This window comes from Colobus angolensis, unplaced genomic scaffold (genome assembly GCF_000951035.1).
Source record: "Colobus angolensis palliatus isolate OR3802 unplaced genomic scaffold, Cang.pa_1.0 Scaffold40, whole genome shotgun sequence".
Taxonomy (NCBI): domain Eukaryota; kingdom Metazoa; phylum Chordata; class Mammalia; order Primates; family Cercopithecidae; genus Colobus; species Colobus angolensis.
In genome coordinates, this window is record NW_012117377.1 from 1466077 (window position 1) to 1483653 (window position 17577).

Here is a 17577-nt window from a genome sequence, read left to right on the forward strand (position 1 = left end):
AAAGTGCTGGGATTACAGGCATGAGTCACCGAGCCCAGGCTGTTACTTATTTCTTGACAATGCCACCAATAATATCTCACAATTATGTGTTCTTCCACTTTCTCCTGTTATTTCCTGATTTTGTGGCTGGATTTTTCTTTTCCACCACCCGCCTCCTAAGGTAGTTAACGTTTCCTGAGACTGAGCTCTCTGCCCCTCCCATTAGACAGTCTCTCTCTCTTTCACAATATCAACTTTTGTTTTAGTTCCAGGGTGTACATGTCAGGTTTGTTACCTGGTTATTCTGTGAGATGCTGAGGTTGGGGGTATGACGGATCCCATTACCCAGGAAGTGAGCGTAGTGTCCAACACCTCGTTTCTCAACATTTCCCCTCTCCTCCCCGCTCTGAGAGGCCCAGTGTTTACTGTTTTCATCTTTATGTCCATGAGTACACAATGTTTAGCTCCCACTTACAGGGAGAACATGCAGTATTTGGGTTTCTGTTCTTGTGTTAATTCACTTAGGATAATGGCCTCCAGCTGCATCCATGTTACCGCGAACAACACGATTTGTTCTTTTTTATGGCTGCGTGACACTCTTCTCTTCTTAATCTGCATCTCCTCTCAAATCAGTCTGTTAGCTGTTGTGCAGGTAGGTCATCTTTATATTTCCATTTTTTAATGATTTCTCCATGGCTTAATTTCTTTGTGTCACAAATTGCTTATATTGCCAGCTGAGCAAGCCACCTTCACAGCTTATACAGCATCTCTACAACACAGATTTGTTTACTACAGTCTCCTAAAATCCATACACACATACACCCAGCACAGGCACATTCCTTTTTCTTTTAATCTCCAAAGCATTACCGTTCCCCTGCCTTATAAAAATAGGTGGAGGATCTCCTCTTCTCTGTCCAGTCAGGTGAGACGTCTGGTCCAATGTCCCTCATATCCCACACAGACCTCAGCATCCAAGTCCACTGCCGTGTGCAGAGACTTGTGCAGACGTCTCATATGCATTATTACAAGGCCTTTTCTCTCCTACATCCTATCAGGATGGCTTTTCCTGATCACCCGGCCTCAACACTCTCAGCAATGGACTGATGTCACTCCACTTTTGGACAGCTCTTCACTGTGAGCCCAGATAGGAAAGTTTAGACTCCACGAAGAAACTGAAGCTCAAGGGGGAGAATTAAGTTCTCAAAGAAGCACCTCTTCACCCTTTCCCTTTTCACGTGCTACCTCCTATAAGTGCACATGCCCTGGTCAAGCTGTCTAAATATGCTCTGTGCTACAGGCTTCCGGATGTTTTTCTGTATGCATGAATCCCCTTATCTTGAAAGTCTGCCTGTCAAAACTCTACCCAGCTCTTCAGAATCCAACACAAATCACCTTTCTCTGTCATGTCCTTTGTCTTCCCATACCTGATAGGAACGGAATCATCCATGTGTGCTCTTGTACCTTTGTAACTCTATTACAAACCCATTTTTCTCCTACGACTTAAAAGCAATATGTAATAAGTGTTTTGTTTTACATTGTTTTTTGGAAATTGGTGCAGACTCTATGCAACCTAATTTTATTAAGAATTCAGTACTGCTTAGAAGTGTTCTCTTTTTTTTTATCACTTAAGGTCAAATACACGTTTGTTTGTTTTTTGTTTTTGTTTTTGTTTTTGTTTTGAGACAGAGTCTTGCTCTGTTGCCCAGGCTGGAGTGCAGTGGCATGATGTTGGCTGACTGCAACCTCTGACCCCCAGGTCCAAGCAATTCTCATGCCTCAGCCTCCTGAGTAGCTGGGATTACAGGCTTGAACTACTGCCTGTAGTATTTTTAGTAGAGATGGGGTTTTACCATGTTAGCTAGCCTGGTCTCGAACTCCTGAAGTGATCTGCCCACCTCAGCCTCCCAAAGTTCTGGGATTACAGGTGTGAGCCACCGTGTCTGGCCCAAATACACTGTTAAAATTTGATGTGTCACCCACTTCTTGAACCCCTTTTCCTATAATGTTTAGTCTAAGCATTGCTTCCAGATACCTTTTACATAAAGACCATCTCTATCACTTCAGTCTTCCACTCAAAGCATTTTAATAACTCTGCATTGCTCTTGGGATAAAGTACAAGAAGGTATAGTTAAAATGTAAAGGAACTGTATCTAAAGGAAAATTAGAATTCTACAGTAATAGAATTGTATATTGCCTCTGTACAGCTTGGGCTCAAACATTCTGATGCTTTGCCGTTCTAGGTTAACATTAAAAAGAACTCTCAACTCATCTATAGTGTGTTGACTTCTGGAGAGCAGAATTCTAATTTATCACATCACAGTGTGATTGCAGAAGCTTATGTTCTTTGTTGGTGATTAGGATGTGTTTTCTTGTCCAGTCTTGCTCATTAAAAAGAAAGTTTGGGGTCTTATTCAGAGAACGAACCGGTAGTTCTAGGGATAATAGGATTGGGAGAAATGCCATATTCCACTTTACACCACACTAAGAAGCTGAAAGGGACATTAATTTCTTTAAAGGGCATCCCTGCCTACATAGTTGAACACTATCTTCTTTCTACATCCTTAATCAATGTCTTTTCTGAGTGACTTCATCCTGAGCTTCCATCTCACTGAAAATTCCCTGAGGCACTGTCAGCATGGAGCCTGTTGATCCCTGAGGCCTGAGCTGGAATAGGCTGCACACTCCTGGACACAAACCCTACTCATATGACTCTTAGCTTGGAGCCAGCGTTCCCCGAAGTTAGGCAAGAGTTTTAATGCCTTAAAAGGGAAAGGTAGGGTGAAAATAATTAAGTCCAATATTCTTTCCCTTTTAAACTTTCTATACACTCCTTTCTTTGTCTTTGTTATGTGAATTTGACTTCTTTGTTCTGTTTCAGACAACTTGTAAGGACAAATTGTTACTCATCCAGTTAACAAAGTGGCGTTTCTCCACACGTTGTTGTTTTATTTTTTCCTTAAAAAGGGACTTATTTCTGCAGGCCTGGCATTACTGTTTTGTTTTCTTAATACTTTGCTGGATGAAATGGTTAAGAGCACTAAGCATCATTATTATTTAATATAAAGAACCAGACTCAGATTTAACTAATTTTCCTCAAATGTTTCAGGTCTTTGCCTACATGTGTCACCCAAGTTGATTCTAATATGAAAGGGACTGTTGACTAAAAGACAAAAGGGGAAAAAAATTCTAGGATGACATAGAAAAGTTAGAAAGACCCAGAAAGACTTTGTACATGACCAGGGGATAATAAGGTGGAAGGGGTTATATTAGACACCTCATTCTAATATACTAATTATAATATTGTCATTTAAAATGCAATCCACTATATGAAAAAAACATTTTGAATAGAAGTTACAAGCATATTCAAAAGTAGAGAGAATACTATCATCAACCCACTATACCCATCTTGCAGCTTCAATAATTAGCAATATATGACCATGGCCAACTCGTTTCTTTTACATGGCACTCCTTTCCCACAAACACTGGATTATTTTAAAAACAAACACAAGACAAAAATATCTCTGCATGTACTAAATTAATATTCAATATTAAAGATGCCTCTTGAAATATGAGATTTTAGGAGATCGGTCTGATATTTTAAAAGAATAAGAAGCCAGTTAGGGTTTTGTTTTAATCAACTATTAATTATGCCTATTAAGGCATAATACATGTGCAATAACAAGCGCTCATCTTAAGTGTATATTTGGATGAGATTAGAGAAATTTATTGACTATGTTACTACCACTAAATCAAGCCCTAACATATTTCCACCATCATGCCAAGTTGTCTTATACCTCTTCCTAGTTGCTGTAAACACATGCCACCCCCAACCCAAGCCCAGAAAAAATGTTTGTCTGCTTTCTGGCCCATAGATTCTATTTCTTTTTAATGGAGCTTTATAAAGATAAAATCCTATGTGAAGTGTTATTGGGTCTGACTTCTTTTGCACAGTATATTTTTGAAATTTACATATATTGTGAACATCAGTAGTTCATCACTTTGTATTGCATCTTTAAAATTCCATTGCATGACTGTATTGCATTTTGCTTCTCCAGCCCATCTGATGGATAATTGTTTTTTGTTTTTGTGGAGATAGAGTCTCACTCTCTCACCCAAGCTGGAGTGCAGTGGCATAATCTCAGCTCACTGCAACCTCTGCCTCCCAGATTCAAGAACCTCCCAGATTCAAGAAATTCTCATGCCGCAGCATCCCAAGTAGCTGGGATTACAGGTGTGCTGCACAACACCCAGCCAATTTTTGTATTTTCAGTAGAGATGGGGTTTCACCATGTTGACCAGGCTGGTCTTGAACTCCCAACCTCAGGTGATTTACCCCCCCACCTCAGCATCCCAAAGTTTTTAATTGAGTTTTTTCTTGCCCAGTTTGGGGTGACTGTGGATAGTTTCTGTGAACATTTATATGCAAGTTTCTAGGTAGACTTGTATTTTTCATTTCTCTTTGACAAATAAGTAGGAGTATAATTGCTCAGCAGTATGCATAAAGTATGTGTTTAGCTATATAATAAACTTTCCATTGTATGTTTTCTAAAGTGATTGTACCACATTACATTCCATCAGCAGTGTATGACAGTTACAGTTGCTTCCCATCTCTGCCAACATAGATATACTATGTTGTTCTAATTTAGCCATTCTTGCAGTATAAGACAGTATCTTATTGTGGCTTTCATTTGCGTTTTCCTAATCACTAATTTTGTGTAGCATCTTTTTCATAGGATTACCAGACGCCTCAAATTCTAATCACGATTTCTTCAACTCAGTGAGGCAACCAAACTCACTGTGGCTTATCTTGTCTCTACCCATTTTTGAGAAATTTCTCCAAAATAAAAAGCCCAGGCTGGGTGCAGTGGCTCACCCTGTAATCCCAACACCTTGGGAGACCATAGAGGGAGGATCACTTGAGCCCAAGAGTTTGAGACCAGCCTGGTCAACAGAGGAAGACCCTATCTCTACATTTTCTTTTGAATTATATGGATGTGGTGATGCACTCTATAGTCCCAGCTACTTGGGAGGCTAAGGTTGGAGGACCCCTTCAGCCTAGGAGGTGAAGCCTGCAGCGAGCCAGGATCACTCCAGTGCACTCCAGCCTGGGTGGCAGAGCGAGATCCTGTCAAAAAGAAAAAATAAAGGCCAGATGCAGCTTTTCCTTCTCACATTTATCACAGTTATGCACTGCCTGTTCTCCCATTATTGAAAACAGTTATTTTATTTTACTTATTTTTTGAGGAGGTGAAGTGGGGGTGTAGGTTACACTTCATCCTGTTACTCTGCCTCGAATATAATTGGAAATCCAGATTAGTTTTGGAGAAACAATTTCTAAATTTTGTTTTTTTAGTTTATCAAGGGCCAAGCCTGGAAAACTCAAGTCAGATTGTATGGAAGAGAATTATTCAACTGATTACATCTAGCCTCAGTCTCTGATGTTGGGAGAATATGTCACCAAGAAAGGAAAGGAAAATCATGCTTCCTTGCTGAATTTGGTGAATTCTGCAAAACAAGAATGACAGTGAAAGGGAGGAGACAAAGCAGTCTGAATCATGCCTCCCAGCTTTTCCACCTGGAATTTTATCCCAGAGAATGAAAAGCATGTTGGTAAAGATGAGTTAGCACAAGACAGGGATCCATTTCATGTGTAGCCCTCTACCGATATTTTATTGAACTTGGAAGCTCAGCCTGTCGGTCAGAGGAAAGCCTTACAACTTACTTTCCAGTGTGGCGTAGATGGGACCCCAAGTTAGCTAGAGGACTTGGCAATGAGGATGGCATGCCATCATACGGATGAAGGCAACTCTGTCCTGGGGGCTGCAGCACTCTACGGCTCTGTGGGCATCACAGTCAGACCTCAGAAAAGGCCTCCTTGTCAGCAGGAGACAAGATGAGACCAAGAACAGAGATGTCTACCCAAGCTTACTAGGTCAAGAAAATGCAAATGGCACGCATGCAAGTGATAAACCTCACTGTCAATGTCAGCAGGGCTAGGAGCACCCGGATGGATAAGGAACCCCATGCCGTAGATCAGAGAAGACAATCACATTCTGGAGACACAGACTCTTTCTTCTGTTCCTGAGTTCATTTAAACCATGCCTCTTTCTTCCCACTACACACACACACACACACACACACACACAGAGAGAGAGAGAGAGAGAGAGAGAGAGAGAGAGAGAAAGAAAGGGGTGGAGGAGAAAGAATGGGAAAGGAAGGTTAAGAGGCTAAATTATCCAAAGGAGATCAAACGGTGCCTGAATTACATTTAACTTTGTGTTTCTTTTTTATACATGCAAGTATAAGCATAATGCAAGGGAAGGGGCAAGGGTTTGTGAATTTTAAACTATTTGTAAGATTTATAAACTTAGGGAGCTCCTTTGTTTTCTAAGAACTATTAACCCAGGAGGTGGGTAGTGCAGGTTCCCCACCTTCCTATCATGTCTAAAAGACAGGAGATTTTTTTGAAGCACCAGATGTTAGAAGATACTGCCTGAAACTATCAAAGAGACCAAGACTAGAGAGATGTGAGTAGGGCACCATGTGAGACACATGATGAACATCTTCTGGTTTACTATTCTTCCTACATGAGACAGAAGCAGCATCCCTAAATTAGCTTCAGTTTCTTCAAATGCACGTTCTTCCTGCCCAGCAGAAGACAGAATGGCTTCCCCGAGCTGGAGAACATGCTTGGTCCATGGCTTGATGCTTTCAAGCAGAGAATGAAGGAGTGGGAGAGTTCTGCAGCTCAGCTCTTTTCTTTAGCTCCTTCCTTGTCCAGAGAATGGGGTAGGAATGGGATGGAGGGAAGGTGAGAAGGTGAAATTCGCAGTGCAGAGTGGAAGATTGCTGATCATGCATTTAAAGTCATATGCAATAGCAATTCTGTCAACAAATCTTCCTATTACTGTAATCTTATTTCCCACTAACTCTTGTTATTATAAGAAATTAATTTTCATCATACTCTCTAAGTATATCTCCTTCACCCCTCCTCCAATATCAAATAGTTAATAATGTAACATAATAATATCATATATGCTTCAAACTATTTAACCATGCAAACACATATCCCACATATATCAGCTATGTTTTCTTTTTATTTCTGTGTTTATATTTTCACTCAATGTATATTTTAATGGGTATAATATAATAGTATGTTGTAAGAATGAGATGATGATTTTAATGTATTTATAATTACTCCGCCCTAGCATAACCAATTTCTTCCTTCTGAGCATCCTTTTAGTTTTTATTAACATATATATAGTATCTATTTATCATCAGAGCATATAATTTTATGTTCTGCATTTGTTATCATTTTTCTTATTGCTACCTATTTATCACTTATGGCTACTTAATGCACCATACAATTTCTATACCCACATTTTCTTAAATGCTTTCCTGTTGGATACACAAATAGTCTCTATTATTCACTATTATAAATACAGATCGAGCAGCTCGAATCTGAAATCTAAAATGCTCCCAAATCCAAAACTTTTTGAGCACCCACATGGCACTCAAAGGAAATTCTCCCTGGAGCATTTCGCATTTTTGGATTTTTGGGTTAGGGATGCCCAACAAGTGCAAATATTCCAAAATCTGAAAAAAATCAGAAACCCGAAACACTTCCGATGCCAAGCATTTCAGATAAAGAATACTCAGTCTGTAATGTTACGGTGATCAGTTTCCTAGGAATGCCGTTTTTCTGACTTTAAATTATTTCCATGGAATAATTGGTGAGTGGGATTACTAGGTCCATAGATATGAATATATTTAAGGACTCTTACTATAGATGTGGGTCAGATTGGTTATTTGATGGGCTGTGCATATTTATGGGACCAGTAGAAAATATAAATTTATTAGTTCTTTTTGCAAGTCTTATCTTCATTTTTTGTTCATTATAACTGCAGTTAATGTACATTGTACTTACTATTTGAGAATTAGTGTGGCTTAATTAGAAAAATCACTTAGATATCAGAAAAGCAGATTCAAATCCCAACTCAGGCCACTTCCTGTTGTATGTTAAGTGGATGAGCCTCTCACAAAAATAGTTTCTTTCAATGGCAAATTGGTAACAGTGGTGTCTCCCTTACAAGATTGTTGAAACGATTTGGTGAATTAATCAATGCCTGGTGTGTTCGTGGCCATAGAGAAAATTATTACTCCTCCTGGCTGTCTCTGCTTCTCTAATTTTATCTACCTCCCCTCCCACTCCTGACTTCTTCTTGCATGGAGTATCCATTCGAGTTCTTTCGATACAAGGTTTTCTAGACTCCACCTTCTCATGCCAGAATTTATGTTAATAGGGGTCAATTATCAATGTTCTCTAGAAACCTGATCTCTCAATAGCAAGTGCTGAATTCGGTTGAGAATCACTGAGGTCACTTCTCTTCACCCCGTGACTTTTCTTGTGTTCACCCAACCAAATGGGAAATACATTCAGAATTAATACATTTTCATAAATTGCTCATTTTTGAATGCTTTGTACAGTCCAGTTTCTCTTTTAAACATCTTATCCAAGTTTTTGCCCATTAGGTTTCTCAGAGACTTTTTGATTTGTTTTTCTGCTTCTTTGTCTTGGTTTCAGATAATACTTCAGTTTAATCTTCTCTTTGTTGCATCCTACCCAAGGACAACAAGCTTAATTCTTGTGATAACAAGTGTAGTTTGTCAAGAAGTGCAAGACAAGATCATTGTTAGAGGTTACATCTCGGAATGGTACTACCGTTTGGATCTTGTCTGTCTCATACCCAGTGTCTGTTTTCCAGGCATTATTACTCATTGTTGTCTGGAAATTGATTTTTATCTTGAGGGAATTTGTAGTAGAAACTGCCTTTTAAAGCAATCATTCTTCTTTAAAGTCAAAAGTAATTTCTAATACGTTATAAGGTGTCAGAAAGGCTGTAACAAGCATACAGTTTTTCAATTGGAAGCGCATTAAAAATATCAAATTGTGTCCTCTTTCATGAGGGTGAGGCGATTTGGGGACTGCCAAAAGATTTCCTAGTCTCTCACCTTCATGATAAGATATTGAGCTGTGTAGGAAATATTCTAAGCAGTTCCACTTTAGGAGTTTAAAAGAAAAAATGGGAGGGAGGGAAGAGGAAGGGGAAAAAATTCCTCTGTAATCTTTCCAGCTTCAGCAACTGTATTTCACAACTCTGGAGAATTGCAGAGGCTCCTTTAGATATTATTTCACATGAGCCTTCCCTCATTAAGTGTCATAGAGAAAGTTTCTTCATTTTTGCATTATTAAGCCTGTTTTTCCCCTCGTATCGATGCCACTATCCCTGTTTTCACCTATTACAAATGAGTGCTAGCCTCTTTTTCTACCTGAATAGACAAGGCAGCTCAAACTTCTCATTGGCATCAAAGACCCTTGCCCCAGATGCTATACCAGCAAAGTTACTAAAGTACTAAGGATTTCAGAGGCAGAAATCAGAAGGTTTGAGAGAAGCTCATATATAACAAGTATGCAGGGGAAATTTGAGGATCATACCCAGCTGGATTCAGACAGAATGACCAGTTTTTCTGTAGTTACTGGACAGTACAAAGTAGCCTGACGTGTCTGCCATGTGTATTACAGAGAAGCCTATTATTGAAACTCACAAGGTGAAAAATGTGGACCTGATCACAGTTGAGTGTGTCTGCCCCATGCTTGCATTTATGACATTGGAAACAGGAAGGGTGAGATTGGAAACAGTCCATTTCTGCCCAGAGCTCACTCTGCAACATGTAACAGCAAAGCACTCACTGTCAAGAAATCGTGTCTATCGTGGTCATACCACATTCATCATTGTGCCACACTTAACTTCTACAAGAACACATCACAGCTGGCATCACCGCTCTCCTTGTGTTGTAAGCTCTGGCATCACAGCTCTCCTTGTGTTGTAAGGAGGACTGGCCCCCAGTTTTAGCCTCTACTCCAAGTCTGCACAAATCACCCTGTGATATTGGGCAAGCTCCTTAACCTCAGTTTCCCCTAGCACATGGTAGAGGCGAACTTACACCGCCCAACCTGCAGAGAGATTGTGAAACCAGAATGAGATAATGTGTGCAAAGGATTTCGGAACGAGTTCCAAATTCTGAAACTTCTTGGGGTGTATGCTTTCATTTGTGCCGTTAGTGTGATTTGCAGTCATTTCCATCTATAAAAGGATGTTCTGCCACATCATGCGTGTAAGTTTGATTTTCCTCATCTTGTTATGAGCCCCCATCGGGGCAGCTTTCAGAACATGCCATTCCCCCTCACAGCCTCCTGTGGGGAGCATGACAGCTAGATCTGTTTCTCCTCCCTCCCCATCCCATTTCCCTTTGTCTGTCCATCACTCTCCGACACTGCATATAAGACTCAGGTTAAAGACCCTCTGCTCTGTGACATCGCCTTCTTATCTCTTTGCACCTTGGACTGGCAGTGATTTAGCTTTCCACATCCTAGGTGGGAGTGATCTACCTCTAACTTGGTCTCTTTCCCTCATTAGACTTGGCTTTTTGAGAAGAAGACCAAGCCTCTACTTAGTATTTTAACCCAATAACTGCTTTATATTATTTGCTTTGTAAATATTGATCGAAATGATGAATGAACGTCAAATACTTGTTGCTATGAAATAAGTTGAATCGGTAAAGTGAGTGATTCTTAAATTACTTGGTATAAAACATTAGGGGGAACTCATACTATTTGTGTCTGTTTCTGTGCTGCTCTAACAAAATACCACAGACTGGGTAATTCACAATCAACAGACATGTATTGCCTTGTAATTCTGGGGGCTGGGAAGTGTAAGATCAAGGCACCCGTCTCTGGCCTTCTTGCTGAGTCGCCACAAAGCAGAAAAACGCTGTGTCTTCACACGGCAGAAGGCAGAAAAGCAAAAGAGGAAAAGAGGGAGAAGGGAGACACTCAACGTTTTGTAACAGCATTCTCCCACCCATGAGGTCACAGCCCTCATAGCTTAATCACCTCTTAACGGTCCCACCTCTTACTGCTGTGACACTGGCAATTACATTTCAGTATGAGTTTTGAAAAGGACAGTCGTTCTATACGAAACCATAGCAGCTTTGTATGAACCTAATAACATGAATGTATGTATGTTATGTGTACATATTTGTGGGGGAAGCTTATAAAATACTGCCAATTATTGAAAGTTTCAAACTGAGGGCAGGTGATCATATGGCAGAAACCATAAGCTGTGGCATCTGTGTTGAAAAGGAGGTTACAGTGTCTCATTGTCTCCCCAGTAACTGCTGTGGATTGCTCCCTCAGTGGGACACCAACAGGTGTCGTAGAATAAAGGAATTCCTTGATGAAGTATATTAGGAAATGCTGGGACAAATCTCCATTTTTGAAATCCATCATGTAATTAATACTCCATCTCACAATTCAGTGATCTGAGTGTACTACTTGTTCTTCTTTCTTATTTTAAACTTATCCTTTCCCTGTTTCATTTTTAGCTTTTGCTGTGGCGTGGCACCTGGTCTCTTTCTAGAAGGAAAGTTCAACAAGCAGCACAGTTCTGGACACATCGTATTGGTTTGATGACCCTACCTGGAACAGGTATGTAAAACCTCCAATACATGCTTACTGACACTTTTGAATCATAACTACAGATGTATATTCATTCCAGTGGATTACTGAGAATGGAATATGGTCTGAACAATTAAATTCGTGTGTCAGAGATGACTTTTGTCTTTTCTACTTCGAAGCAAATGTTTATATTTTGGCATCTACAACTCCTGAAGACTACTTCATTTTCTTGGTTATATGATATGGTTATATGATAAGCTCAAATTAAGATTATAGTCATTCAAAGAGAGAGGAGAAAGTCTACACTTATATGGTTCTGAAAATAATAAGATTTATCTAAAAATCTATGGAAATCACATGAATGAAATATGACTGGTACTCTGGTATAAGTAGAGTATTTGTAGTCCAAAATTATTACAGAAAAATATCAACTTCTTTCCCCTCCCCAAATTAGTCCAGGCTTAGAGAAAATTGTGTAATAACTCACAGGATAAAAATGACTACGTATGTGAATTAGTTAACAGAATTAAATCAATTAATTGACTACTTGAACACTAAGATTTTGTGACAGCTACTCCCTTGGTGTATGCTAACATAAATATTACATAAAAACAAAAAAGTATGGTGTTTGATAATATTAATGTTTAATGAATTCTCTTGAAGGGGATATTCTGAAAGTAGATTCTCACTATATATAAATATGTTAGCCTGTAGCTTCTGTCTAATTCAGACTTGCTTGGATGAGCGCTGTTTGTGAGTATGTAACATAGAGAGGTAGATAGATGGATAGATAGACAGATCAATGGAGACATAGGTATCTCACGACACCTATTACATAATATATGTATGTGTGTGTGTTTGTATATATAGTATGCAATGACTAAGGGATACTGTATTACAAGATTGCTTGCTTGTATGCAACTTTTAAAAATATTATTAGAAATATAACAGGCTTGTTGAAATACTTGCACATATTTGGAAAAGTTTCCCATAAATTCTATTTTCAACAGGAAAACTATATAACAACTCACCTGCTTCTGCCTTCTCCCTCACCTCCATAAAAAGCGTGTTGAAAATGAAGTCTGGGAAATTGGGAAGTAGCACAGAGGAGAATTAATCAGGTGTGAGCTCAAGACCTAGCTCTGCTACTGAACAATGGCCTTGGGAAGGTTTCTGTACTTCCTTGGGAAGCCTGTTGTTATTTAAATCTGAACAGGAGGGAGGGAGAGTGAGAGAGAGTAGAAAAATTCACCTCAAATTGCAGTGTCCCAAATGTACCAGGTCACGTTTATTCTTAGAGATGTATGAAGTCATTAACGGATGTGTTTCTAAGGTTTTCCAAAAAGGTTTACTTTCACACTCTGTGAGAGTCTGAAATCCGTGATTAGAGATTAATGGCCCTGATTTTAAGGCAGAAATTGCAACTGGTCATCTACTTGTCAGATCCACCTTAGTTCATTTATTCTATTATTTATTTTGGGCCTACACAAATTTGTATGCATGATAACTAAGAAATTGCCAAAGCAAAAAATCAGGACAGTTCACATAAAAATCTGGATTCCCAGTCTTCTCTTTCTCTGTAAATGGCCAGAAATTCTTCATCTTAATTTCTATGTCTAACCCATCCAGTCCTTCACAGTTTACTCTGAGCCCGTAGGTCTCAACCCTCACTGTGAAGAGATACTGGTGCTCAGGCTTCAGCGCAGAAAATTAAATCAGCGCCTCTCAGGGTGGACCGCGGGCTTCAGAATTTTTAAAAGTTCCTCAAATTATTCCGTGGTGCAGCCACTGCCCTAATATCTTCCCTTCTCTTTGTGTAAAAATATCCCCCGAGTCCAAGTCACATTCATCACTTCCTCATCTCACCACTCTTCTCTGATAGTCCCTGAATTATCTTGTTTCTACTCTTGTCCTATTCAATCCATGCTTCATCCAATAGCCAGAGTAATCGTCTTTATAGAAAATACCTGGTTGACTCCTGCTTCACCATCTTCAATAATAATAGTGATAATAATAATTTCGGGTGGTCATTTATACTTAGATTGAATGAAGAATCTGACTTCAGTCTTTGTTGAAGGATTGAGTCATTAAAGCATTAAATTTTAGGAGCAAAAGGAAGAAGACTGTAAAAGCTGTAGCAGTACCTTCTGCTTGGTCTTCTCCTCCCAGAAGTGACCCATAGTGATCCTTAGGCCAAAAGTCATTCACAAGTATAGAAATGACATACATTGCTTACCTGTCCCACAGATTGCCACCCGATCAGGGTCCTGATTGCACCTCACATAGGATCAAAGGGATGTTGTAATTTGGTAGTGACACTACGATAAGATTAACTTTATGTCACAGCTACCAAAGTGTATTAAATGTCTCTCCTTCCTAAGTTGCATGATACACCCAACAAAATTTGATATGGGTGAATTTTTAGGCAGAATAGCAGAATTTGTTGTGCGCGTGTGTGGTTGGAGTGCTTATAGCTGAGGTCTTTTCTCCCGCTGCTCAGACATGTAGATGACCTTCTTTCCCACTAATGAATAACATTTTATTTGAACTGTGGAGAAGACTTTTTTTTCCTCTTAAGTGACCTTATAAACCATTTGTATTTGTTTGTTTTCATGCTGCTGATTAAGACATACCCAAGAGTGGGAAGAAAAAGGGGTTTAATTGGACTTACAGTTCCACATGGCTGGGGAGGCCTCAAATCATGGCGGGAGGTGAAAGGCACTTCTTACATGGCAGCAGCCAGAGAAAAATGAGGAGGAAGCAATAGCAGAAACGCTTGATAAACACATCAGATCTTCTGAGACTTATTCACTGTCACAAGAATAGCACGGGAATGACCGGCCCCCATGACTCCATTACCTCCCCCTGGGTCCCTCCCACAACACGTGGGAATTCTGGGAGATATGATTCAAATTGAGATTTGGGTGGGGACACAACCAAACCACATCATTATTGTTTTAGCCACTGAAATCTTTCCTGTAGACCCTTATGCGCGTGGTTACATTTCCCATTGGAAGGGAAGAAGATAGGGTATCATAAGAAAGTTTTCTTCAGAAAAGATACCTTTGAAAGTATTTTAATTGGGATTTATAAAGAAATTGCTAAATTCAAACCACATTGAAGCTAAGTGGAAATGTAGTTCTGTGCCAACATTCCTGGTGCATGGACCAATCAATTACTATTTTATCCTGGTGACAACTTTTGTCTTTAACATGAAACCATCAGTGTTTCATGATTTACACTATAAAAAGATCAAGCCCCTGTGTTTAAAAATGTAACTAAAAACATGTATATGACCTACAAATAACTGAGACCAGTAAAGATGTTATAAATTAGGCTGGGTGCAGTGCTCGTGCCTGTAATCCCAGCACTTTGGGAGGCCAAGGTGGAAGATTCAGTTGAGACCAGAAATCGAAACCAGCCTGAGCTGAACATAGTGACATCCTGTCTCTACACAAAAAGAAATTTAAAAATTAGGCCGGTGTGGTGGCGCACACCTGTAGTGCTAAATACTTGGGAGGCTTAGGTGGGAGGATGGCTGGAGCCCAGGAGTTTAAGATTACAGTGAGCTATGATCATGCCACTGCACTCCAGCCTGTGAGCAAGAACTGGTCTCAAACAAACAAACAAAAAAAGATGTTATAAGGTGTTGAATCAACACGTGAGGCATGGTTACCTTCTTTATTTAAATTATTTTTATCAGCAAAGCTAAAGTGTGTTTGCGGATCTAATTTACCCAAACGATATGCCTGTGCAAAAAAACAGTCGATCTTTTAAGCTTCCATATTTATTTTGGGATAAAAATGGGGACCCAAATACAGAGACACACAAACACATACACACTGAGCATCTCTAGAGGCACATTACGGAACAGTGCTTATTAATGAGATATCTTTGTGTGTCCTTCTGGGATCCAGATGGACTGGCCATGTGTACAATTCTTCTGCTTCGTGAATAGAGCTGTAATAAGGTCACAGATTCCTTTCATGCCATTTTAGGAATTTCTTTGAAAGGATTCAGGCAGCGATGTCCCTTATATGTTAGAGTTGTACATTAGTATAGGCAAAGCTTTTCAACTAACGTAAAGCACCATTTTTTTCTTCTAAATTCCTTGTATTCTCGAATGTCTGGGTTCAGAATAAAGGAAAATTAAAATCTCTGAAAAAGCCATCATTTTGCCACTCCATGGAAGAGTTATTGGGAGATAAATTAATAGTATCTGAAATTAACCTTGGATTAAGCTTACTTCATCTTGAATGCTCTACTACTTGTTTTATTTGCTATTAACTACCTTTAATCAGAGAGTATCTCTAAAACTGACATGCTGTTGGTTAGGAATCATTAAAAAAAATTAATGTAAAATATAAATATGCCCTCTGTTTATTATGTGGCGGATACAACATGGACACTTGGTAATTTTGAGTTGATTGTTAAGATTTGTATTATTTTATGTTAATACAACAAATGCTTCAAAAATATGTTTGTTAATGTCTACTTACTGTTACAGCAAAATTTTTTTAATCTGTTATTTCTCTGGCACCTTTTATTGACTTTTGGATTTTAATTGACACATAATAATTGCACATATTGATGTTTGGATACATGTGTACATTGTATAAAAATGTAATTAGGCTAGTTAACGTATCGTGTCACCTCATTTATTTGTTGTAAGAACATTCAACATCCTCTCTTCTAGCTACTTTGAAATAGACAATACAGTATTGTTAACCACAGTCACCCTACTGCGTTATAGAACATCAAGACTTATTCCCCCTTTTTAAGTGTTACTTTGTACCCATTGACCAATGTATTGACTTTTGGGTGTGATTATTTTGGAACAAAAGATGTATTCTCCCAACATCCTCAATGCTTACGCCATATTAGACTTTAGTAAATATTTGTGGAATGAGTAAATGAATAATTCACATCCAATGCAATTTTATTTTAAACACAAGCAGATGAAATTATACCAAAGCTAGGAAGTGACTTAACCAATGAACTAGATATATGAAGTAATGAGCAATAAAAATGGTAATTCATCAGATTAGAAGACTATATCTGGTACGCTCTGCTGAAGCAGAGAGAGAGACATCGTTTTTAAAGGATTTGGACAAAGTCGAAGGGCCAAAAAAGCTAATACTTTTATTAGCAGCTCATCTAGATTTTATTTGGGCATTGCTGCCCACGCCTTTTCTTTTCACTGTTATTTTCATCTTTAAAGTCTTTTTTACTTTTTTCTACCGTATTAAGGAGATGTGCTAGGTCTAAGGATTCCTAATTGAGGCCTCTTATCTTTAACAACCTTGCTAGAGTCATGTGGACAAACATTAAGAGATAAAATTCGACAGCGTCTCTGCAAACTCTAGTCTGGTATACAAACAGCTCTACTTGTGAACAACTGAAAAGCTTCTGAAGTTATCCAGTCAGGTAATATATTACCTAAGTAAACTTTCTAAGAAGCATTTGGATCATTCTTTTGCCTCTATCTAGTTTTCTATGAAAGTTCTGACTTTCCTTGGCAAAGCTCAAACCCAGTTAAAGATGATATGCTACATATTGCTTCACTTTTGCATTTTAGAAAACAAACAAAAAAAGATGGTCCAAAGCAATAGGATGATCTTAGCAAAAATATAAGCTTTTCACATGTCAAATTATTTTTCTCAGCAATTGTGAAATTTCACTTTGAAGTTAAATTACATCCTCCATTGTAACAACATACTGTGCCTCAGGGAATAAGTAACTCATGTATTTAGGATTCTTAAACCATATTCCTATATGGGGGAAGATTTTTTAAACAAACCAATTTTTTACCAGAAAAAACCATGGGTGGTTCGGTGGTAGAATTCATGCCTGCCACCAAAGAACAATTAAGTAAGGTGTGTCCCCTTTCATCTGCCTAATTTGCTGTTACAGGGCACTGCTATGGCCCAGTCCCTGGGTGAGTCCCCTAATAGGTATTGATGCAGACTTTCTGGCATACACAAGACAGTCCCCCACAACAAAGAATTATCCAGACCCAAATATCTCGGGGATTGCCTTAAGGATGATACTGGGTAATCCCTGAAAGTTTACAAATGCAA

The 17577-nt window shown here is 38.9% G+C and overlaps 1 protein-coding gene across 2 annotated transcripts in view; it reads left to right on the plus strand.

Moving 5' to 3' along the window:
- The window catches only part of CHRM3 (cholinergic receptor, muscarinic 3), a 528952-nt gene that overhangs the window by 277893 nt on the left and 233482 nt on the right, over nt 1–17577 (plus strand). For both annotated transcript variants that reach the window (XR_001003275.1, XM_011955677.1), the window contains one exon: nt 11425–11527. The gene's annotated coding sequence lies outside the window, so the exon portion shown is untranslated. The remainder of the gene's footprint in view (nt 1–11424; nt 11528–17577) is intronic.